General features: G+C 41.2%; 2 long non-coding RNA genes across 3 annotated transcripts; both read left to right on the top strand.

Moving 5' to 3' along the window:
* The first annotated feature begins 17,405 nt into the window (after positions 1 to 17,405).
* On the top strand, positions 17,406 to 18,355 carry LOC112080431 (uncharacterized). 2 transcript variants are annotated; one of them, XR_002896182.2, is made up of 3 exons: positions 17,980 to 17,994; positions 18,111 to 18,213; positions 18,304 to 18,355. It is a non-coding gene; the product is annotated as an uncharacterized lncRNA (long non-coding RNA). The 2 variants fall into 2 exon arrangements; XR_002896181.2 differs by having other exon boundaries at positions 17,406 to 18,213.
* Positions 18,356 to 18,374: 19 nt separating this feature from the next.
* On the top strand, positions 18,375 to 24,818 carry LOC139027426 (uncharacterized). The gene is made up of 2 exons (XR_011479505.1): positions 18,375 to 18,554; positions 18,774 to 24,818. It is a non-coding gene; the product is annotated as an uncharacterized lncRNA (long non-coding RNA).
* Positions 24,819 to 25,712: the final 894 nt, after the last annotated feature.

Here is a 25,712-nt window from a genome sequence, read left to right as displayed (position 1 = left end):
AGCTGGCAACAAGGAAAGCAGGCAGGATTGAATTCCATCTCTGCCCCTCTGAGTGTGCTTCTGTGGATTCGGTGTTATGGGTCTCAATCCATCTGCGTTACCGTTTCACCGGGTCCAAATCCCACCGCTGCCACTCCTCATCACAGCACCGAGCTGGGATCAAACAGGACTCATCAGGGTGACATAACTGGCAGACCACAGGGTTACATTCACAAATGCTTTTAAGTGAACAAGGAAAATCAAATGTGAGGTCTGGGGTAGAAGATAAAGAGGGAAAATTTGTATTTTCTCAGCTCAACAATTATGGCAAGGTGTAATGGAAGGATTATAATGGCTAAGAAAACAGATATTTTTTTTGTTTTCTCCTCTACGGTTATAATGGAAGGATTATAATGGGTAAGAAAACAGATATTTGTTTTGTTTTGTCCTCTACAGTTATAATAAACTCTCTGCCATTCGCTGTGAGGTGCCCACTCTGACTCGTTGTCTGAGACACAGGATATACGTATAGGAGGAGGCAGAGGGATCTGAGGAATGTCCTAAAATGGACACCATATTATTGCTTACTGTTTAACAAAAAGCAATGAGGTAGTATCTCTAACTAAGCATGTGACACAGGTGAGTATGCTACAGTCAAAATGATTCCTAACATCAGAATGTTAGCAAGGCAACCGAAACAAGTTGGTTGCTCTGTTGTTCTGAGTGTTGAGCTGAACTAGTATATCTATTAGAATCCTCAAAAGATCAGTGACCTGTGTCGTCCAGTGGTTAGTGCTGCTGACCATGCCACACACATGCCGTGCACGCATGCTGCATGGGTTTGGAATTCGGCCTACTGCCCTCTGTATTCAAACTTCTCCGATATTTCCTCCACTGTCCTACATGTTCAATAAAAACAAAAACAAATGCAAGAAGTGGGACGGTGCCCACTCTTTTAGAGAAAAAAAATCCCTAAGAGAGCACTTCCAAACTTCCAGTACGGAGGAGATTTAAAAACACTCAGTCCTGAACTGAATTATCATCATTTACCATATGTAGTTTGACTGACAGGCATTTGAAATGTATCAGTTACTGCTAGAAACACAGTGTCCTTGTCCTCATCCAGCATTAAATGAATGGGAATAAGGCGAGCTGAGAGAGAGAGAGCTTGGGAGGCGTGCCAAGAATACAGACCAGCTCAGTGGGCCTTACAGTAGTTCATGCTTGGCATATCCACTCCAAGTCTTCTCCCTGGGCATTCTTACCTTAAAGGCACAGATCTGATGTGCCCTTTAAAGGTTATCCATGTGCTCAGAGAGACAGCCAGTTTGGCAAGTGATCTCTAGAGGTATTTATTAACCAACGAGTTTGAATGGCCGGGACACTGCAGCGCTTGGTGTTAACAGTCCTGAGCTTGCCCTTATACCCTCCACAGCCATCTCAAGGCTTGTAGAACAGAAGGCCAGGCCCATGTCAAGGCATCATGGACTGGGTAGACTGTCCCTGAGAGTAGGAGGTATATTAAAATGTGCAACTGTGGCTGCAGCTACAAACAACACATGTAATTTAATCATGTGATTCCAAGAAATGGGGTTCAATTGGCATCACAACAAAAATGGGAGGATGGGACATTTCATGTAGCACACTGCTGCTTCCGACTGGTAAGGGGACAATATTCAATGTGTTCATTTAATACTTTACCTTTGTTTTACCAAGTTTACTGAACACATCGTAATTACCAAAACTCATGTCATATCCGATCGAGGGGTGACCAATTGTCTTGATAATTCTGATAAAAACATACATCAGACATGATCTGACTTACATATTGTAGTTTATGGAGAAATTAATGTGTTTTAAGAGACATGGAGATTATTGGAACCACTCCGATTAAGACATACTAAAGTTTTACATTGAGTGTAAAAGCTAACCAGTACACCACAAGCATAATGAATCATGTTTCCCTAGTATGTGTGGGCTGTGCAAATACACGAACAATACAGAAGATCCCTTGTGAATAATACTAGGGAAAGGGTTAGAATATTATGTCAGTGATTTATATTCTCTTTACGAATTGCTCTTTTAGAATTCCATGTTTTGTAAGTGTTAAAAAGCTTGTTTTTATCAACTTGAAATTAAATGATCAACTAAATTAAACGTTGCAAAAACATTATCTTCCATGAGCAAGCTTGAGGCTTGGTAACAGATCAACATATTATGATTCTTTCAAAGTAGTATTTTTCCCACTACCCACCCACCACCATCATCAGACAACTTTATTTTTAACTGAAGAGCTGTGGTATTTTTTATGTCTATAGCTAAAGTATTAATGCTGTGCATATGAATGCACCGTGAATATAAGTCATCTTCAAGGGGTATTATATCTTTCACGTGCTAATATTTTCACTCCGGTACACCTATATGCAGGGGTGCATATAGGTGTATATGGCAGGACTTTTTCAAATCTGTTTGATCATGGTCAAACATGTTTTTCCTTTGTTCATCGCTATGATCGCTTGTGCCAGTAAATCACCTACAGTAGTATTGAAAGAGAGGTGAGAGTTCTCCACTACACCACATGGTCTCTGGTTTCTCGCTGTCATTTCCTGTTGTGATGTTAATGTGGAACTTCTCTGTTGAAGGGATGCAGCACATTAGCTTATGAATTATTTGTTTTTATGTTTCTGCCAAGTCACTCAGAGCCTCTGAAATGTATCTGCCGTGGACTGTTGTGGAAAGCTTAAAAGGCCCAATTACGCTCCTGTACACTGTGTTCAACCAGGTTTCAACCAGTTCATCATTTTACACAAAATACAAATGATAGCAACATTTTGGAGCATTAAAAGACTCATGTTAGCAATCTCGCAATGTGATTTCTCTGAAAACATTGGATGATGTGGGCATCAGGAAATATGCTATATGAATTCATCTGACAGATAAGTAGAACAGGTCTTCGCTGATTTCAACTAACCAGTGTTGACCTCTTCTGCAAGACATTTTAGGTGACATAGTGCACTTTCAAATAATTGATATGGGAATAGCCAAAGGGAAACGGGAATTGAAATTGGCAGGCAATTTAAAACCTAATCCACATGCACTTACAGCTTCATGCTCCAATACAATAACCATGAGACACAACCTCCTACCTGTAGTAAACAGTGCCCTCCTTTCAAACAAATTTATCAAGTGCTCTTTGCTGTACAACATTTTGACAGCACTTTACGACAAAATATCTAATTGGTTGTCTATACAGAAATGTTAACCCTTGCCCCTTCAGGACTGAGCTGTATAATGAATTGCGATAGAAAGTTTGGGATTAAACCAATAAACCACACTTTCTGTTGGGCCATTGGTCTGTGTCTAACACTGGCTGCTGGAGACAGTTGCAACTGATACCCATTAGAAAGGATTAAGCAGAGGGAATTCTGCCTGTTTTTTAATCATATTAAAGATGTTCATGACCCATACTCCATTGCAAAGATGAGTTGATGTAGATATGACTGAGATTGCCGCAGAGTGAGTCTGCAGTTGTGGAGGCTAAGATACCGTCACAGTAAGGAGTAGGGTCTGTTCCTTATTCCACTTGCAACAATACTTAACTCTGTTACTATGCAATAACAAAGCAATTACTATTATAGCCTGTCACAACAACAGACAGCAGCAACAGTGTAACGAGCACAGAGATCATGGAGCACTCAAAAGCGTTCGCACTTCAACACGACTGAAGTTTGGCTGAGATTTAGGAAATGTTAATAAATCTGTTTCAGTAAATTAGCAATAGCAATATTATGGCAATTATTAGCACAACGTGGAACAAGTCGCAGGCGAGATTGTAAGACCACTTGTCTTAAAATCAGATTTCCTTGCACAGGCGATAACATGCATATCAAGTTGGTTCTGTTAGCTACAGTACAAAATCTTCCCGACAGCTTCATTACCATGTACCTCAATTACTAAATGAGACAAAGTGCAAATGAGCCGAGAATACTTTTATTCATTTTATTTCAGTATGCCATTTTTATTGCATATTTTATTGGAGGTCTCCTTATTAAGCAGGTCAGAGAGAGAGAGAGAGAGAGAGGGAGAGAGAGAGAGAGAGAGAGAGGTGCCCTCCTATGAGATTTATTCTATGCCATTATCCAACAGGGTGGCCCATGGGCACCAGAGGCGGAGAGCTCCACTGCATGTCTAAGTGAGCCGGGCTGATGCCCAGCCAGAAGTCCTTATGCAGATGAATTGGGGGCAGTGACACCACTGAATGAACCAGGTGCGCCGTCCAAATCGATCTGCACAGCTCTACTGCGCTCAGCTGAGGGAATTTCTTGTTAAGGGGAAAGCAATAGGAGAGGCTTGGGAGTGAGGCTCAGTGCAGAGACCTATCTCTTACTTTTTCCTCCAGAAGGATCACCATTAGACTTCTCTGAGGATTCGGATGTAGGCCTACTGTAGAGAGAGTGTGTCAAAGGTGTGTCCACATTTCCATGGTTTATATTGGTGGTKTAGTAATTCAACAACTCCTAATGTATATTGTTACATTTAGTTGCATAGGTACTACAGTGAAACTGACACGGTCAGGACACAATCCAGAAGCATATTCTTATTTTATTATTTTACATTGTTTTACCTGTCAAAATCATTAGAACACCTGCTCATTCAAGGGTTTTTCTTTATTTTTACAATTTTCTACATTATAGAATAATAGTGAAGACATCAAAACTATGAAATAACAGATATGGAATCATATAGTAACCAAAAAAGTGTTAAACAAATCAAAAAATATTTAATATTTTAGATTCTTCATGTGCTGAGCACTTGTTGGCTGCTTTTCCTTCACTCTGAGGTCCGACTCATGCCAAACCATCGCAATTTGGTTGAGGTCGAGGGATTGTGGAGGCCAGGTCATCTGATGCAGCACTCCATCACTCTCCTTCTTGGTAAAATAGCCCTTACACAGCCTGGAGGTGTGTTGGGTCATTGTCCTGTTCGAAAACAAATGATAGTCCCACTAAGCCCAAACCAGATGGGATGGCGTATATCTGCAGAATGCTGTGGTAGCCATGCTGGTTAAGTGTACTTTGAATTCTAAATAAATCACTGACAGTGTCACCAGCAAAGCACCCCCACACCATCAAACCTCTTCCTCCTTGCTCCTATGAGAGTACCTTTTTTTCTAAGAGTGTACTGAAAATGTATTCAATGTTCAACCTTATGCAGTAAAGCCAGATGCCCTGCAAGCCCAACATTCCCAATAGTTGCCATGGTTTCACGTAATATTACAAAAAAAACTGTAGCTTTTTACAGCTAGCCTTAATAAACTTAAGTGGCCCAGTGGAACCTATTTTGAAGGAAAGTTCGCCACCTATCTGCAAACTAAAACATGTACTTATTCATGCAAATAGTCCTCATGGAATGTTGTTGTTCTGGTTATGGTTATGAAGTTAAATAAACGGAAAGATGATGCCGTGTGGATCGTCAATCCTGTTATTATTTGCAGGATTTGGGAATGTAGCCCACTGACCCATACAATTGTGTTTGGCGTATAACCTCTCAAATTATTTTAAATATGTATTTATTCATATCTTTCATAGACAAATACCAGCACAAAACCCTGACAGTGTGGGTATAGCTCTTTTTATTAAAGAGTGCACAACTAATACTCAATGGTGAATGTTATGGCATCCATTATATGCCGCCACCTCCTTTACCATGATTAAGCCTGCGTATTTACAACAATCCTCATAAACAACTTAAATGACAGGAACTTAGGTGTCCTCCTGTAGTTTACAAATCCAGAGCGCACTCTTGGCGAGCGTTCCTGTCACCGTCTCGGCACAGCATGGTGAAACGATATCCTGATTACCGCCACACGGTGAGCTGACAGAAAGAGAAAGAGTGAGAGGAGCCAACCTCTTCTCTCCTCCACTCCAAGACCGAGACCAATTCACTCTGATCGGATCCTACCGGGGGACCACACTCTCAACCGCAATAACTTAAAGATGTTAAAATATTTTAAACTGGGAAGTGAAAAGGTGACAGTTGGTAAGACACAAAACGGTGTGAAAGCTCCTGGTCATGTTTAATTGTAAATTAGATCCCGCATGCATTCTCTTAATACAACAGTGTATTAGCACAATCTGGAGGCAATGGATGATGTTTAGATAGGTACATTTCTGCATTAAGCATCGGAAGGAAATACTGGTAATGTCCCCACCCCCAAGAAACTAGTTTACAGAAAATGTCACAATTGGAAATGTAATTTATTTAACCCTTTCTGGACACTTATAGGTGATGTGGAAAAGGAATGGAGCATAGCATGGAGTGACAGACATCTGCATTCACCATTATTCACTCTATGCTGTCTTGTTTGTCCAGCTGTCTTGTTATCCAGCTGTCTTGTTGTCCAGCTGTCTTGTTGTCCAGCTGTCTTGTTATCCAGCTTTTGCTGCATCAAACTATCAAACTCTGGTCATCTGTTTTACCAGACAATGGTTGGGAGGAAGGGGTTTAGGAGAGGGCAACAGAGGATACTGGTGAAATTACAACATCCTGTCAGTTTTAGCCACTGATTAAATGAGACATACCAATAGCAACCTCACCCAACACAGTGGCACAATTTAATTTGTCAAGGGGGCAACAGGACATGGAAAAAGGGGGATTAGACTGCAGCCACTAGTAGTTTTCCACTACTTAGTATTCAATCCCACTTTGATATTTCAAGGCAGCCATCAAGAACATGCAAATATGCTCATTTCTCTAAATATGGGATTCACCCAATCTCTTCCAGCATTTGACAAGCAGAACTAATGCCCCACATGCACATGCTCAGGTGTGGATGTGTAGTGCCGGTTGGGGCAGCAATGTTCTCTGCTACATTTGTGTTCTTATTAGGTTTTTATCCTCTTTTTTCACTACTTGGTCACATTTTATTTGTTCATTTACTGTTAAATTAGTCATCTCAGATTAGCGAGGGTTTAGCTACAGCCTAAGCATTAGGAACAACTTCTGTGCTACAAAAGTTAAATGATTTGAGGAGTAACGCAATCTTCATACAATTCTATACATTTGATGACGATAGAGATCCTATTAAATTACTAGAGGGGCTTTGCCATTATCCCTTGAAGTTCCAGATTGGGGTAAAAATGGCAGCCAGGGAGAAATCCAAACCAAACTAATTAGAATGAATGGCAGTAAATGCATAATCCAGATTTTACTTATGCAGGAAAATAAAACTAAGAAATGTGATATACAGTGCATTTGGAAAATATTGAGACCCCTTACATTTTTCCACATTTAGTTACGTCACAGCCTTATTCTAAAATGGACAAAATACAAAAAAAATCCTCAATGTATACACAATACCCCATAATGACAAAGCAAAAAACGTTTTTGTTTRGTTTTATTAAAAACAGAAATACATTATTTACATACAGTTTCAGTCAAAAGTTTGGACACACGTAATCATTCAATGATTTTTCTATATTTTTTACGATTTTCTACATTGTAGAATAATAGTGAAGACATCAAAACTATGAAATAACACATATGGAATCATGTAGTAACACAAACAAGTGTTAAACAAATTTTAGATTCCTAAAAGTAGCCACCTTCTGCCTTGACGATAGCTTTGCACACTCTTGGCATTCTCTCAACCAGCTTCACCTGGAAGGCTTTTCCAACAGTCTTGAAGGAGTTCCCATATATGCTGAGCACTTGTTGGCTGCTTATCCTTCACTCTGCAGTTCCTCTCATCCCCAACCATCTCAATTGGATTGATGTCAGGTGATTGTGGAGGCCAGGTCTTCTGATGCAGCACTCCATCACTCTCCTTCTTGATCAAATAGCCCTTACACAGCCTGGATGTGTGTTGGGTCATTGTCCTGTTGAAAAACAAATGATAGTCCAACTAAACGCAAACCAGATGGGATGGCGCATCGCTGCAGAATACTGTGGTAGCCATGCTGGTTAAAGAAGAATGTATTCTTATCACGCTGCGCCTTGGTCTCCTCACTATGACGAACGTGACACTAACAAACATACAGTGCAGATAAATTCTTCAAATTCATTATTTTACAAACAATGGTGGACCAACTCCCTGACCAAAATGGCTGACATTTATCCCGTCATAAGAAGGTTCATGTCCATTCTGATATTCATAATTCTATGGGGTGTTAATTCCAGTGGGGGGGGGGGTACACCAGTGTTGTACTGCAATTGTGTTCACTCTACTTGGCAGTTTCACCTAGCCAGAATACTGGCTACAGAAATCGGGGGAGGGGGGGGGGCTTCTATGCTCGAGGAAGGATCATCCCCTTCACTGATAGGTAGCATATTTAAAGGATTGGCCTCTTAAAGAGCTTAAACCCCTTAAGAATACCCAAAGGATCTGGTCCCCTGCAGCATAGGGATTCCTCTCTACTTGTGTGTGCGTGTGCGCATGTTTGTGCGCCCACGTTTGTGTGTGTGTAGATGGGGACGCGGGTGCGTGTGCGTGCCCGAAGTTCAATTCTCTCCCACAGCACAAAGAACAATGTCTTGAAGCATGTTTTCCTCCATATGGAGAAGATTACTGCAACTCAACAACCACAATGACAGTGACATGACAATAATAAGGTTGTTATTGATGATGATAAAACAGATGATCATATTTGTTGTCTTTTATCATATATGATAGTACTAGCTTATTGTAGACAAATACTCAATGGTGTGCGTTTGACACTGACGTCATAATTATTCATGACAAGTACACAGCTGATTTGCTAACTCAGCTAATGAGCCTGAGCAATGCTCATGAATATTCACAAACTCAATTAGCTTCACTAACTGATGACAATTATTTATTCTGAATCAAGGGGTGATGGAGAATAGATAGGGTCTGCATACACCAATCCTACACTTGGCACAGGCCCTTGCTCCCCATACCTACTTTTTCTCACCCCCTATCCATCAAAAACCCTCACCAGAGGGATGACTTACAGAAGATTCTGCTGCCAGTTTCATTCATGCTAGCTCATTAAAGCCTCATCTTCACTCCCCTTCTCACTGGTCACCACCAACATTATGTTGTTTTTGCTGCACTCACCTAATTTAGGATGAAAAGGGCAATCAATAATAATTCATGTCAGTGTGTGTACTGCAATAATGTCACTAGAGTCTCTACAGAGGAATGGGCTATGTTCTGTCAATACAGGTTAGTGATTCTCAACCTATTATCCCTGTCTCAAGGAATACATGAACAGCACATTCTCTGGAAACTAGTATTAGCTGTAGCTCAGCTAGCCGGAACAGTTTTGCATAATAAAGKCCCCCTTTTACAAGTCCAAAAGAGGGCACCAAGGTTCACTTTGGTATGGTGTGCTTCCCTCTGAAACAAGTCTAATTGTCACTGTCATGACGTTGCCCTGTTGGTGAGGTTTATGACACCCAAAAATACCTTCCCCCTTTTCCCTCTCTACTCTACAGATTGGACTCTTGGAAAGCCCTTTTGTTAACATAGGGAGAGTATTGTAACATCAAAAGTGTGGGGAAAACAACAATCTTTGGGTAATCCAACCAGTTGAAAGTATCCGTTGGTACTTAAAGAATATGATGTCAGATCAGTTGTCGTCTAAAAAGTTATTACTGATGATAGAATGACATAAAAATCTGATTTGCGAATTTTCATGGATATTGGTTTCATATTGCCTTAGATATAATGGTAGAATTTAACATTGAGCTTCAACCAATGCATATACTATAGTGGGGCCTATTGCCACAAGAATGAACTGGCTTAATGTTGGTGTGGGTTAGATCATTCTGATGGAGACACAAGGAATAGGGCCCAAATATATTCCCCATACTGTACCCTACGTCAGGTTGCTCTGACTGGCTCTCTCTTGGCYGTCCCTAAGGAAACTATTATATGGATTCAGTTAAGGCAAACAACATGTCAGGATGTGATCCAATCTTTGAAGCTCACCATCTAGAGCTAAAATGTGAAATGACAATCTCCCTCTGGGGATGGTGTGCAAGGCCTAAACCCAAAATGATAAAAAACATTATTATTATGTATCTTATTATGCTTCTTTCACTCCCAATCTTTTTGCATCTCTGTCTTTGTCCTTAGCCTTTGTTATGTTGCCTACAATTCACTATCTACCTGTCTACTGCAAGGCAGAAGATCCACAAAGACAGGAACACAAGAAGGTACAATTCATATATGTAGCTATTACTGGTGGTGTTGTCATAATGGGAAAATGCAAGAACGCTAATGGTTTCTGCAATTAGGGCGGACAGAGCTGTCTTGACAGTTCTCCTATGGGATAATYCTGACTTTTGCAGTCCTGCAAGGTTGGTGATGGATGCCATTTTAAAAGAGTTCCTTTTTTCTCTCTCTATCACTCTCTCTGAAAACCTTTCATAGAGGAAGGTTTTAATGAGACCTCGAGTTCACCATGATAGAAACCCCTTTTAAGATATTCATGCAATTTGTTTTTTAACCGCCATACACTGAGATATTGGTCTTGTTTTCTTTTTGTCTTTTTTATAGATTTATGTGTGTAAGAATTTCTAAACCGCAAACATGAAAAGATATAAATCCTGCAGTGGTGTGAAAGAAAAAGAAAAATTGTTCTTTGAGGGATGAACAGGGATGAAATGAACCCCATTGGATGTGACCCTTGGARATCCATTAACCACATCAGAGTGGTGTGTAATCACATCTTCTGTGGAGAGAAAAACAAAATGGATTGGCATGGAAGTGTAGTCCCAGTCTGTGCTGTCTTTGWTGTTACTTCCCTTCATGTATTAGAAATCACCGTCGTCAAAAACTGCGTGATTCATGGGTATTTACCAGCCATTAATACCGTAGGTTGGCGCAAACCAAACATGGCATCTAAGCCGATGAACCCATCCAATTCTTTGTTTTATCAGTGCGACTAACTGGAACCATTTGGAATCAAACATTGACATTTCCTCCTGGTTGGCATCTAGCCAGTAAATGTGAGCTSAACTAGTATCTCATTTGCGATAAAGCTTACAGTGCACTTTACATAGTAGATACATATGTGCATTCTAGATATTATTACATATTGAGGTTACATCTCTTCGTGACCCCTGCTGGAAATGTACTTTTCAATTTTACATACATATATACATAACCAATTTCCAAATGCATCACAAATTTCTACTACACACACACACACAGACACACACACACATTCATGCTACACACAKACACATGCTGCTACCAGACTCTTATTATGATTGCTAAATACTGCACAATTGAAACACTTGCCCCATGTATTATACTTATGCTAAAATGTTTATTCTATTTTACTGAGCCATTTACTTTATGTTCATATTCTTATCTTTTATTATTTATTTTTGTTGTTGCAMMMTCCAGAAGGAACCTGCAAGTAAGRATTTCATTGGACGATGTATACCATGCGTGTCCCATACAACTAATAAAACTTGAAACTACAAACCAATGTCTCCATCTGGAAATATTATATTACATTTCCATTTGTAAGTGTTCTTGTCAGGATTTGGCCAGGATTGTTTCGGTTTTGGCCACTAGATGCCCCCATTGTGCTTTTTTGACCCTTTTGTTTTACCTTGTTTCCAGTTATTATTTGCACCTGTGCCTCGTTTCCCTTGAATGTATTYAAACCCTTAGTTTTCCTCAGTTCTTTGCTCTGTGTTTGAATGTTAGCACCCAGCCCTAGCGATGCTGTGAACATTTGTTGCTCCAGTTGGACTCTCTTGTGGTACTCTGTTTTTGTTCTCATTTATTTATTTTTGATTATCTTTTGAGGCTTTTCCCTGCTATACCTACCACCTTGTGGATTTACCTTTTGACTTGGAGGATTACCTTTTTCTCTTGGAATTACTTTTGACGTTGTGGATTTATATTTTTGACTGAAGAACTTTCCTTTTTACTTTATTAAAACACCGTCTCAAGTACTGCTGTGTCTGCCTCATCTTCTGGGTTCTGCCGACTATTAGTGGCTCAGTTTGTTAAGTGYCTGATTCTCACACCGGAAACCCGAGTTCGTAACCGGGTCCTGACAGTTCWAATATATTATTGGAATTACAAAAACTTGAGAAGAAACAAATAAGATGTGTTATCCTTCTATATCTAACAAGATAATTGCTTCGTAATCAAAGCATGGACTTGTAGTCCAAACTGTTTTTGAACTGTAGTCTATATATTGGTCATTTAGATTTTTCCAAGCTGACTCATCTAATTATAATAGAAGTGGTATGGGCAAGCTCCTTCCTGGTCAAAATAAATCATACAAATTTGAGCTTTGAAAATACACAACTAAATGTCTTCAGAGGATGTGCATATGGACAGATGTGTTGTTTATTTGAAAATAATGATAAATATTGACAGCATTTGGATTTATGACAGTATAACTTCCTAACTTCTCTTGCTACATGAAGCTGTATAATCGTTGACCAGTGAGCAAGATTGCTATCAGGGGACAAAGCCCTATAGACCACAGCCATATAACTGAACACTCACTGGTCCACTCAATATGTCTGAATGGGACAATCCTCTAGGATTCTCTCTCTGGTCAATATGGCTGAATTCAACAGCCTCTCTAGTATTCTAACTCTGGTCAATTTGATGATGGAAACATACTCTCTAGTGTTCTACCTCTCTGGTCAATAGGCTGAAAGGGAATCCTCTCATAGTATTCTAACTCTCGGTCGATAACGGCTGAATGGGAGGATCCTGTCTAGATTCTAACTCTCTGGTCAATATGGCTGAATGGAGATCCTGTCTAGTATTCTAACTCTGGTCTAATGGCTGAATAGGAGGATCCTCTAGTATTCTAACTCTCGGTCAATATGGTGAATAGGACATCTCTCTAGTATTCTAACTCTCGGTCAATATGGCTGAAAGGAACATCCTCTCTAGTATTCTAACTCTCTGGTCAATATGGCTGAATAGGAGATCCTCTCTAGTATTCTAACTCTCAGGTCAATATGGCTGAATAGGAACTCATCTCTAGTATTCTAACTCTCGGTCAATATGCTGAAAGGAACATCTCTCTAGTATTCTAACTCTCAGGTCAATTTATGGCTACTTCCGGCGCCGGCAGAGATGGCCGCCTCGCTTCGCGTTCCTAGGAACTATGCAGTATTTTGTTTTTTTTACGTGTTATTTGTTACATTGGTACCCAGGTAATCTTAGGTTTCATTACATACAGTCGGGAGGAACTACTGGATATAAGAGCAACGTCAACTCACTATCATTACGACCAGGAATATGACTCTCGAAGCGGATCCTGTGTTTTGCCTTCACCCCTCAATGGATCGGATCCCAGCCGGCGACCCTAAACAACGACGCCGTAAAAAGGCCAAACGAAGCGGTCTGTCTGGTCAGGCTCCGGAGAAGGGCACACCGCGCTCCACTCCCTAGCATACTACTCCCAATGTCCAGTCTCTTGACAACAAGGTTGATGAAATCCGAGCAAGGGTAGCATTCAGAGAGACATCAGAGACTGTAACGTTCTTTGCTTCCGGGAAAACTGGGCTCACTCGAGAGACGCTAACGGAGCGGTGCAGCCAGCTGGTTTCTTCACGTATTGCGCTTCAGGAAACAACTATTTTCTGGTAAGAAGGGGGGCGGGGGGTATGCCTATATTTAACGAGACGTGGTGTGATCATAATAACATACAGGAACTCAAGTCATTCTGTTCACCTGACTTAGAATCCTCACAATCAAATGTCGACCGCATTATCTACCAAGGGAATTCTCTTCGATTATAATCACAGCCGTATATATTCCCCTCCAAGCAGACACATCGATGCCCTGAACAATATATTCTGACTCTATGTAAACTAGAACCACACACCCTGAGGATGCATTCATCGTAGCTGGGGATTTTAACAAGGCTAATCGAAAACAAACTCCAAATTCTATCAGCAATATCTTGTGCTACCAGGGCTGGTAAAACCCTAGATCATTGTTGATTCCAACTTCCGCGACACATATAGGCCCTCCCCCGCCTCCTTTCGGAAAAGCTGACCACGACTCCATTTTGTTGCTTCCAGCCTACAAACAGAAACTAAAACAAGAAGTTCCCGCGCTAAGGTCTGTTCAACGCTGGTCCGACCAATCTGATTCCACGCTTCAAGATGCTTCGATCACGTGGATTGGGATATGTTCCGCATTGCGTCAACAACAACATTGACGAATACGCTGATTCGGGTGAGCGATTCATTAGAAGTGCATCATGACGTAATACCCACAGCAAAGATTTAAAACATTCCCAAACCAGAAACCGTGGATTGATGGCAGCATTCGCGCATGAAACTAAAAGCGCAAAACACTGCTTTTAACCAGGCAAGGTGACCCGAAACATGACCGATACAAACGTGGTAGCTATTCCCTCCGCAAGGCAATCAAAACAAGCTAAGTGCCAGTATAGAGACAAAGTAGAGTCGCAATTCAACAGCTCAGACACAAGAGGTATGTGGCAGGGTCTACAGTCAATCACGGATTACAAAAACCAGCCCCGTCGTGGACCAGGATGTCTTGCTCCCAGACAGACTAAATAACTTTTTTGCTCGTTTTGAGGACAATACAGTGCACTGACATGGCCCGCTACCAAAACCTGCAGGCTCTCCTTCACTGCAGCCGAGGTGAGGTAAAACATTTAAACGTGTTAACCCTCGCAAGGCTGCAGGCCCAGACGGCATTCACAGCCGCGTCCTCAGAGCATGCGCAGACCAGCTGGCTGGTGTGTTTACGGACATATTCAAGTCAATCCTTTATCCCAGTCTGCTGTTCCCACATGCTTCAAGAGGGCCACCATTGTTCTGTTCCCAAGAAAGCTAAGGTAACTGAGCTAAACGACTACCGCCCCGTAGCACTCACTTCGCGTCATCATGAAGTGCTTTGAGAGACTAGTCAGGACCATATCACTCCACCCTACCTGACACCCTAGACCCACTCCAATTTGGTTACCAACCCAATAGGTCCACAGACGACGCAATCACAACCACACTGCCCTAACCCATCTGGACAGAGGAATACCTATGTGAGAATGCTGTTCATCGACTACAGCTCAGCATTTAACACCATAGTACCCTCAAACTCGTCATCAAGCTTGAGACCCTGGGTCTCGACCCCGCCTGTGCAACTGGGTACTGGAATCCGTACGGGCCGCCCTCAGGTGGTGAGGGTAGGTAACAACATCTCCACCCCGCTGATACTCAACACTGGGGCCCACAAGGGTGCGTTCTGAGCCGCTCCTGTACTCCCTGTTCACCCACGACTGCGTGGCCATGCACGCCTCAATCATTCAGTTTGCGGACGACACTACAGTGGTAAGCTTGATTACCAACAACGACGAGACAGCCTACAGGGAGGAGGTGAGGGCCCTCGGAGTGTGGTGTCAGGAAAATAACCTCACACTCAACGTCAAAAAAACAAAGGAGATGATTGTGGACTTCAGGAAACAGCAGAGGGAGCACCCCCCTATCCACATCGATGGGACAGTAGTGGAGAGGTAGTAAGTTTTAAGTTCCTCGCGTACACATCATGGACAAACTGAATTGGTCCACCCACACAGACCGTTGTGAAGAAAGCGCAGCAGCTCGCTCTTCAACCTCAGGAGGCTGAAGAATTCGGCTTTCACCAAAAGCACTCCACAACTTCTACAGATGCACAATAAGAACATCTGTCGGGCTGTATCACCGCCTGGTACGGCAACTGCTCCGCCCACAACCGTAAGGCTCTCAGAGGTAGTAGGTCTGCACAACGCATCACGGGGGCAACACCTGCCCCTCCAGGAGACACTACACACCCGATTTCTACAGGAATGCCATTAAAGACTATCAAGGACAACAACCACCCGAGCCACTGCCTGTTCACCCCGCTATCATCCAGAAGGCGAGGTCAGTACAGGTGCATCAAAGCAGGGACCGAGAGACTGAAAAACAGCTTCTATCTCAAGCCATCAGACTGTAAAGAGCCACCACTAACATTTAGTGCTGCTGCCAACATACTGACTCAACTCCAGCCACTTTAATATGGAATTGATGGAAATTTGAAAAATATATCACTAGCCACTTTAAACAATGCACTTAAAATAATGTTTACATACCCTACATTACTCATCTCATATGTAAGTATATGTATATTCTGTACTCATAACATCTACTGCATCTTGCCATCTTTATGTAATACATGTATCACTAGCCACTTTAAACTATGCCACTTTATGTTATATACCCTACATAACTCATCTCATATGTATATACTTACTCTACACCATCTACTGCATCTTGCCTATGCCGTTCTGTACCATCACTCATTCATTATCTTTATGTACATATTCTTTATCCCTTTACACTTGTGTGTATAAGGTAGTAGTTGTGGAATTGTTAGGTTAGATTACTCGTTGGTTATTACTGCATCGTCGGAACTAGAAGCACAAGCATTTCGCTACACTCGCATTAACATCTGCTAACCATGTGTATGTGACAAATAKAATTTGATTTGATGATTTGATTTGATTTMAATAGGAACATCCTCTCTAYTATTCTAACACTCTTGTCAATATGGCTGAATGGGAGGATCCTCTCTAGTTTTCTAACTCTCAGGTCAATATGGCTGAATAGGAACATCATCTCTAGTATTCTAACTCTCAGGTCAATATGGCTGAATAGGAACATTGTTGCCAGGGGATATTTATGATGTGTATCACTAGACCAATATTTTTCCAGGACTAAATTAGGGTTAAGTGCCTTGCTCAAGGGCACATCGACAGATTCTATTGGTATGGTTGCCACCCAAGTGGACTGAACGTTCGTTCTACGCAAAAAAAGGTTGCTATGGAGGCTAGCTACTTCCCCTTTGCTAGCTAACACACAATTACATCAAGTAGCTGAAAAGATTTTCATATGTTTAAAAAATGTTTCTATTGCCATTTATTTGGATATATCCATTATAATGATCCTGATAAATGAATTTGTCTGGCTCAGAGAAGCTGTCAGTCTTGTCCGGAAATGTTCATTCTCTATGGCACTGCAGAGATCGCAAAACACAATCAACATTGTTGGATAGGTCGGAAAGGCGGCAGCAAAGTATAGACAAACACCAAGTGTTGCAATCAAAATGCTTGGTTAGAACTATGGGGAAATAATGTCTAGCTGCTTTTTTCCAAGGGGGGGGGGGGGATTTATGAATTCCCTGGCTGGGATGTGGGACAGTGCATTGATAATGCTGTTAAAAGGCATTGCTCAGGGGATTGTGGTGAATYACTCCCTGCTATCAATCAATCAGCTTGTAGGATCCAAAAAACAAGTCCAAAGTCCAAAAATGTATTTGGAAATCCTGGACTTCCCAACAGCTGTTGGCATCAACTAGTGTTTATCTCCAGGTTTACTTGGTTTCACAGTTCTCTGTCTAAGGCAAATTAGAAGCAAAGAGCAGGCTTATGAAGAGAATACTTGAATTCAATTAACTATGGATATCAGTATTTCTGAATAGTATTTTCATAACTGAGTTTGATTGGTACAGCAGCTTGTCTTTAATTATTATTAATTAACCATGCAAGTCAGTTAAGAACAAATTCTTATTTACAATGACGGCTTACCGGGGAACAGTGGGTTAACTGCCTTGTTCAGGGGCAGAACGATAGATTTTTATCTTGTCAGCTCAGGGATTCWGTCCAGCAACCTTTCGGTTACTGGCCCAAKGCTCTAACCACAAGGCTACCTGCTGCCCCAACAGAGGGAGTTGACATTTGATTTAGAAGTRTTAAATCAGGTGGCGTGTTGGCCARCACAGCTGAATGGGTCATGAGTCACACCACAGAACTGTCACTTTATAAATGAACAGTCAACTCTCTCCATCCAACACAGTGCTGTCTGGAACGCCAATACCTGAAAATGAATGAATATTGGCCTTAAATTCAACTCACACTTACAATCTCAATCACAACAACCGAATTCACATACACTGGGTCCCGTAACTACTGCCATAACATTAATATAACTTGCAAAAGGACTGCTAAGGTTGGCATCACACTTGATGTGAGATCTCTCCTGATTGACAGTTATTTTGAATYGATTTGACTGTTAATAGTTAGCTAATTCAAACCCTTTCATCCCACTACAATGTTGCAACACAGGTGCCAGGGGTCACCAAATCAAAGTTCATGAAGCATATATATTTATATATGTAAGTTGAGGATCAGGTTAGAGTTGCTCACTTCACAGTGGAGACACAAACAGGTAAGATGTAATTGCCAGTACTAGAGCATTAAGGAATAGTTCTGTATCTGAAGATTGTTGTTTCTGGWTAATGCTGTATTGTATCTGTAGATATCTGAGAGGACAGAAAACAACTTATCAGTCACATCGAAGGCCATTGAAATCAATTGCCAGAGGTAAGTGRTTTCTCTCTCAAGTAAAATATTGCACATTTTTCATAACCATAATATGATTTCAATAATGTAATGCAGTTTATGTTTGTGAACTTCTATATTATTTGGAGTATGATGACTCTACTTACTCTACTTAACTCTCTATTAAACGTTTTTTCAGACATTTGACAAGCTTTGACATATAAAGATGTTAACCTGTCTGGGCCAGGAGTTCCGCTAGCGGAACTCCTCCCACATTCCACTGAAAAGGAAGAGCGGCAAATTCAAAAAAAGAAATTTGAAATATTTAACTTTCACACATTAACAAGTCCAATACAGCATTTGAAAGATAAACATCTTGTGATTTCAGCCAACATGTCCGATTTTTAAAATGTTTTACAGAGAAAACACCACATATATTTATGTTAGCTCACCACCAAATCTTGTTTCTGGTATATTAATCAATAGATTATTTGAAACACACAGCAGTGTTATCTTCCCCATACTGCATTTAGTGAAAGATGGTAATTACAGTATTATATTGTAAAGTCATTAATAGTAATATACTAGTAATAGTCTGATTTACCCCTCCTGTTTCTCCATTTAGTGAAAGATATAGTAATATACTGTATAGTAATAGTAATATACTAGTAATAGTCTGATTTTCCCCTCCTGTTTCTCCATTTAGTGAAATAAATAGTAATATACTGTATAGTAGTCGTAATATACTAGTAATAGTTTAACTTACCCCTCCTGTTTCTTCATTTAGTGAAAGATATAGCAATATACTGTATTTTATAATTCTTTTATTTCACCTTTATTTATCCAGATAGGCCAGTTGAGAACATGTTCTCATTTACAACTGTGACGTGGCCAAGATAAAGCATAGCAGTGCGACACAAACAACACACAGTTACACATGGGATAAACAAACGCACAGTCAATAACACAATAGAAAAATCTATATACAGTGTGTGCAAATGTAGTAAGATTAGGGAGGTAAGGCAATAAATAGTCCATAGTGGCGAAATTATTACAATTTAGCATTAACACTGGAGTGATAGATGTGCAGAAGATGATGTGCAAGTAGAGATACTGCGGTGCAAAGGAGCAAAAAAATAAATAATTATGGGGATGAGGTAGTTGGGTGGGCTATTTACAGATGGGCTGTGTACAGGTGCAGTGATCGGTAAGCTTCTCCGACAACTGGTGCTTGAAGTTGACCATTGATGACCAGTGAAATATACCTGCTGGAGCACGTGCTACGGTGGGTGTTGCTATGGTGTAGTTGTCCACATATTCTAAGTCAAATCAAATCAAATCAAATTTTATTTGTCACATACACATGGTTCGCTGATGTTTATGCGAGTGTAGCGAAATGCTTGTGCTTCTAGTTCCGACAATGCAGTAATAACCAACGAGTAATCTAACCTAACAATTTCACAACAGCTACCTTATACACACAAGTGTAAAGGGATGAAGAATATGTACATAAAGATATATGAATGAGTGATGGTACAGAACGACATAGGCAAGATGCAGTAGATGGTATCGAGTACAGTATTTACATATGAGATGAGTAATATAGGGTATGTAAACATATAAAAGTGGCATTGTTTAAAGTGGCAAGTGATACATGTATTACATAAAGATGGCAAGATGCAGTAGGTGGTATAGAGTACAGTATATACATATGAGATGCGTAATGTACGGTATGTAAACATTATATTAAGTGGCACTGTTTAAAGTGGCTAGTGATACATTTTTTACATGTATGGCAGCAGCCACTCAATGTTAGTGGTGGCTGTTTAACAGTCTAATGGCCTTGAGATAGAAGCTGTTTTTCAGTCTCTCGGTCTCTCGGTCCCTGATTTGATGCACCTGTACTGACCTCGCCTTCTGGATGATAGCGGGGTGAACAGGCAGTGGCTCGGGTGGTTGTTGTCCTTGATGATCTTTATGGCTTTCCTGTGACATCGGGTGGTGTAGGTGTCCTGCAGGGCAGGTAGTTTGCCCCAGTGATGCGTTGTGCAGACCTCACTACCCTCTGGAGAGCCTTACGGTTGTGGGCGGAGCAGTTTCCGTACCAGGCGGTGATACAGCCCGACAGGATGCTCTCGATTGTGCATCTGTAAAGGTTTGTGAGTGCTTTTGGTGACAAGCCGAATTTCTTCAGCCTCCTGAGGTTGAAGAGACGCTGCTGCACCTTCTTCACCGCGCTGTCTGTGTGGGTGGACTAATTCAGTTTGTCCGTGATGTGTACGCCGAGGAACTTAAAACTTTCTACCCTCTCCACTACTGTCCCGTCGATGTGGATAGGGGGGTGCTCCCTAGTCAGAACCGTCCAGAGTAGTGATGCTAGACGGGCGGGCAGCTGCGGGCAGCGATCGGTTGAAGAGTATGCATTTTGTTTTACTTGCATTTAAGAGCAGTTGAAGGCCACGGAAGGAGTGTTTTATGGCATTGAAGCTCGTCTGGAGGTTTGTTATCACAGTGTCCAAAGAAGGGCCAGAAGTATACAGAATGGTGTCGTCTGAGTAGAGGTGGATCATAGAATCACCAGCAGCAAGAGCAACATCATTGATATATACAGAGAATAGAGTCGGCCCGAGAATTGAACCCTATGGAACCCCCATAGAGACTACCAGAGGTCCGGACAACAGGCCCTCCGATTTTACACACTGAACTCTATCTGAGAAGTAGTTGGTGAACCAGGCGAGGCAGTCATTTGAGAAACCAAGGCTATTGAGTCTGGCGATAAGAATACGGTGGTTGACAGAGTCGAAAGCCTTTGCCAGGTCGATTAAGACTGCTGCACAGTACTGAAGGTACGGTGGGATTCTAAATGGTCGGTGATCTGTTTGTTAACTTGGATTTAAAAGACTTTATAAAGGCAGAGCAGGATAGATATAGGTCTGTAACAGTTTGGGTCTAGCGTGTCTCCCCCTTTGAAGAGGGGGATGACCACTGCAGCTTTCCAATCTTTAGGGATCTCAGACGATACGAAAGAGAGGTTGAGCAGTTTAGTAATAGGGGTTGCAACCATTTTAGAAAGAGAGGGTCCAGATTGTCTATCCCAGCTGATTTGTAGGGGTCCATATTTTTCAGCTCTTTCAGAACATCAACTATCTGGATTTGGGTGAAAGAGAAGTGGGGGAGGCTTGGGCAAGTTGCTGTGGGGGGTGCAGAGCTGTTGGCCGGGGTAGGGTAGCCAGGTGGAAAGCATGGCCAGCAGTAGAAAAATGCTTATTGAAATTCTCGATAATCGTAGATTTATCGGTGGTGACAGTGTTTCCTAGCCTCAGCCTCAGCTGGGAGAAGGTACTCTTATTCTCCATGGACTTTACAGTGTCCCAGAACTTTTGTGGGTTTGTGCTACAGGAGGCAAATTTCTGTTTGAAAAAGCTAGCCTTTGCTTTCCTACCTGCCTGTGTATATTGGTTCCTAACTTCCCTGAAAAGTTGCATAATGTAGGGGCTATTCAATGCTAATGCAGTAAGCATCAGGATGTTTTTGTGCTGGTCAAGGGCAGTCAAGTCTGGAGTGAACGAAAGGCTATATCTGTTCTTACTTCAATATTTGGGGAATTGGGCATGCTTATTTAAGATGGTGAGGAAAGCACTTTTAAAGAATAACCAGGCATCCTCTACTGACAGAATGAGGTAAATATCCTTCCAGGATACCCGGGCCAGGTCAATTAGAAAGGCCTGCTCGCTGAAGTGTTTTAGGGAGTGTTTGACAGTGATGAGGGGTGCTTGTTTGACTGCAGACCCATTACGGATGCAGGCAATGAGGCAGTGATCGCTGAGATCCTGGTTGAAGACAGCAGAGTTGTATTTACAGGGCAGGTTGGTCAGGATGATATCTATGAGGGTGCCCGTGTTTACGGATTTAGAGTTGTACCTGGTAGGTTCCTTGATAATTTGTGTGAGATTGAGGGCATCTAGCTTAGATTGTAGGACAGCCGGGGTGTTAAGCATATCCCAGTTTAGGTCACCTAACAGTACGAACTCTGAAGATAAATGGGGTGCCATTAATTCACATATGGTGTCCAGGGCACAGCTGAGGGCTGAGGGAGGTCTATAACAAGCGACAACAGTGAGAGACTTGTTTCTGGAAACGCTAAGCGAGCAGGGGACACAGCGTTCAGAAAAGCTAGTGGCCGGGGCTAGCAGATGGTTCTTCGGTGACATAGTAATAGAATAGCCTGTTGAGACCACATCGGGATATCAAGTCCGCAGTCCAGTTGTGATGTATCGGCGGGGCTCCGTGTGACAACAAAGGTTTCAGGCCAATTGGTTAAAGAGGTATTGTCATCCTAGAATTAGCTGGTAAATGGGCTTAGCTCGAGGCTAGCTCAAGGCTAACTGGTGTTTGCTTCGGGACAGAGGCGTTAGCTAACAGTAGCCACTCATTTGCAGCTAGCTAGCTGCGATGATCCGGTGTAATGATCCAGAGTGGCAGGAATCCGGTGATGTGGTAGAGAGAAGCAGTCCGATATGCTCTGGGTTGATATCACGCTTTGCAGACTGGCAGGTATTGTCTGAGCTAAGGCTGGCTGGTGACTGAGCTAAAGGTGAAGACAGCTAGCCATGGCTAACAAAGACTAGTATCTACTTAGCTGGCTAGCTCCTGATGGAGGGTACAGTTACAAGGAATAAAGTAGGAGATCGGTACCACATTGGGTGAGGCGGGTTGCAGGAAAGTATATTTAGTTCGTAGATAGAAAGTGAGAATAAGATAGTATAGTAATAGTAATATACTAGTAATAGTCTAAAGTACCCCTCCTGTTTCTCCATTTAGTGAAATATATAGTAAAATGCTGTATAGTAATAGTAATATAGTAGTAATAGTCTGACTTACCCCTCAGGATTCTTTATTTTTGTAAGATATAGTAATATACTGTATATTAATAGTAATATACTAGTAATTGTCTGAGTTACCCATAATGTTTCTCCATATAGTGAAAGATATAGTAATATACTGTATAGTAATAGTCTGATTTACCCCTCCTGTTTCTCCATTTAGTGAATGATATAGAAATATGCTGTATGGTAATAGTAATATACTAGTAAAAGTCTGATTTACCTCAACTGTTGCTCCATTTAGTGAAATATAGAGTAATATACTGTAGAGTACTAGTAATATACAAGTAGTCTGATTTACCCCTCCTGTTTCTCCATTTAGTTGAAAATATAGTTATATACTGTATGGTAATAGTAATATACTTTTAATAGTCTGATTTAGCCCTCCTGTTTCTCCATTTAGTGAAATATATAGTAACTGTAATGTGCTAGTAATAGTCTAACTTACCCCTTCTGTTTCTCCATTTAGTGAAAGATATAGTAATATACTATATATTAATAGTAATAGTCTGATATACCCCTCCTGTTGCTCCATTTATTGAAAGATATAGTAATATACTGTATAGTAATAGTAATATATTAGTAATAGTCTGATTTACCCCTCTTTTTTCTCCATTTTGTGAAAGATATAGTAATATACTGTACATTAACAGTAATATACTAGTATTAGTCTGATTTACCCCTCCTATTTCTCCATTTAGTGAAAGATGTAATTTTATACTGTATAGTAATAGTAATATACTAGTAATATTCTGACTTATCCCTCCTGTTTCTCCATTTAGTGAAAAATATAGTAATATACTGTATAGTTATAGTAATATAGTAGTAATTGTCTGATTACCCCTCTTGTTTCTCCATTTAGTGAAATATATAGTAAAATACTGTATAGTAATAGTAATATACTGTATAGTAATAGTAATATACTAGTCATAGTCTGATTTACTTATCCTGTTTCTCCATTTAGTGAAAGGTATATTATTGTAATGAAACATGCAGGGAGCAGGTCTCGAACCCTCGACCTTCGAGCGCGAAGTCTAGAGCGCTATCGACTGTGCTGCAAAAGCATGCTCCAGCGGCAGTGTCGATATCTGTGCTTATAAACCCTGGGTCGTTACACTGCTCCCTCTTTTCAAAGAGCGCGTCCTCGCGCTAGCTTGCGGATCTATGTCTTATAGGAACGCTCTCACTGGCCAAGCACACGCACTGTGTGGATGCAAGGTCCGATCACTTCTGACACCAATGTAATGAAACAGACAGGGAGCAGGTCTCGAACCCTGGACCTTCTCGCCGGAAGTCCAGCGCGCTATCGACTGTGCCGCAAAAGCATGCTCGAGCGGCAGAGTCGATATCCGCGCTTATAAACCCAAAGTCGTTACATCATTATACTGTACAGTAATAGTAATATACTAGTAACAGTCTTACCCCTCCTGTTGTTTCATTTAGTGAAAGATATAGTAATATACTGTATAGTAATAGTAATATACTAGTAATTGTCTGACTCATCCCTCCTGTTTCTCCATTTAGTTGATGCCATGGGTTTCCTGAGGGCTTTCCTGTTCCTGGTGTTGATGTGTGTCACAGTGATGGTACACGGTCAACCGGKCGASATTAGGARTCGTTATCAACAATTCCTCAYACAGCACGTCAAGGGGGATATGACAATGCAAAAGTGTCAGGGTCTGATGGGCTACTTGGAGTTGACCGAGCCTAATGGCAGAACCTGCAAAGAGACAAACACCTTCATTAAAGCCGGTTCAAATGAGTTGAGGGCCATTTGTACTGGTGGTGGCACACCTAGGGGCGGAGGTCTGGTTGAAAGCACCAATAGCTTCCCTGTAATCATATGTAACCACATAGGTGGGGATCGTCATCCCCACTGTAGATACAGGGGTTCTCCCCCGTCCACCAGGAATCTTGTCATTGCTTGTGAACAGGGATGGCCAGTGCACTATGATGGCGATATTGTTGTTGGCTAATTAAGATGATTGATATGAAGTGGCTCTTTAAAATAAAATTATTCACTTGCCACCTAAATAACTGTCTCCTGTTTAAAATAAAATGACTAATTTGCCACCTGAATAACTGTCTCCTGTATTGTTTTTCAACATTAAGTAGTTAGATGACAAGCATACATTACTTGGGATTTTGGACCAATCGTACTATTTTAATTAGTTGATTTTTTTGATTTTAATCCATTGATCTCAGAAGAAATGACAAAATATTTATCTAGCCTCTAATCATACCCTCACTGTGCTCAAAGTAACTATACGATTCCGAATAGATGGAAGAACACAGAGTGAGGGTTTGAATTAATTTCAGTCCATATCAGTCTTTGAAGGGGGCCAACATGATTGTTTTGATGTCTGTCAAGGCTTCAGTTATAGGTCCCTCTTGAGATTAGATTCAGTTCATTCTATAACCACGTGATGGCAGTGAAGTTCGGCTAGTGAAGAATAAGTCATTGACTGGATTTCAGCCAACATGTGTTGCAATTCAAGATTGA

This window comes from Salvelinus sp. IW2-2015, unplaced genomic scaffold (assembly GCF_002910315.2).
Source record: "Salvelinus sp. IW2-2015 unplaced genomic scaffold, ASM291031v2 Un_scaffold16323, whole genome shotgun sequence".
NCBI classification, from domain to species: Eukaryota; Metazoa; Chordata; class Actinopteri; order Salmoniformes; family Salmonidae; genus Salvelinus; species Salvelinus sp. IW2-2015.
Note: the sequence above shows the minus strand (reverse complement) of the source record. Positions and strands in the feature narration are given on the sequence as shown.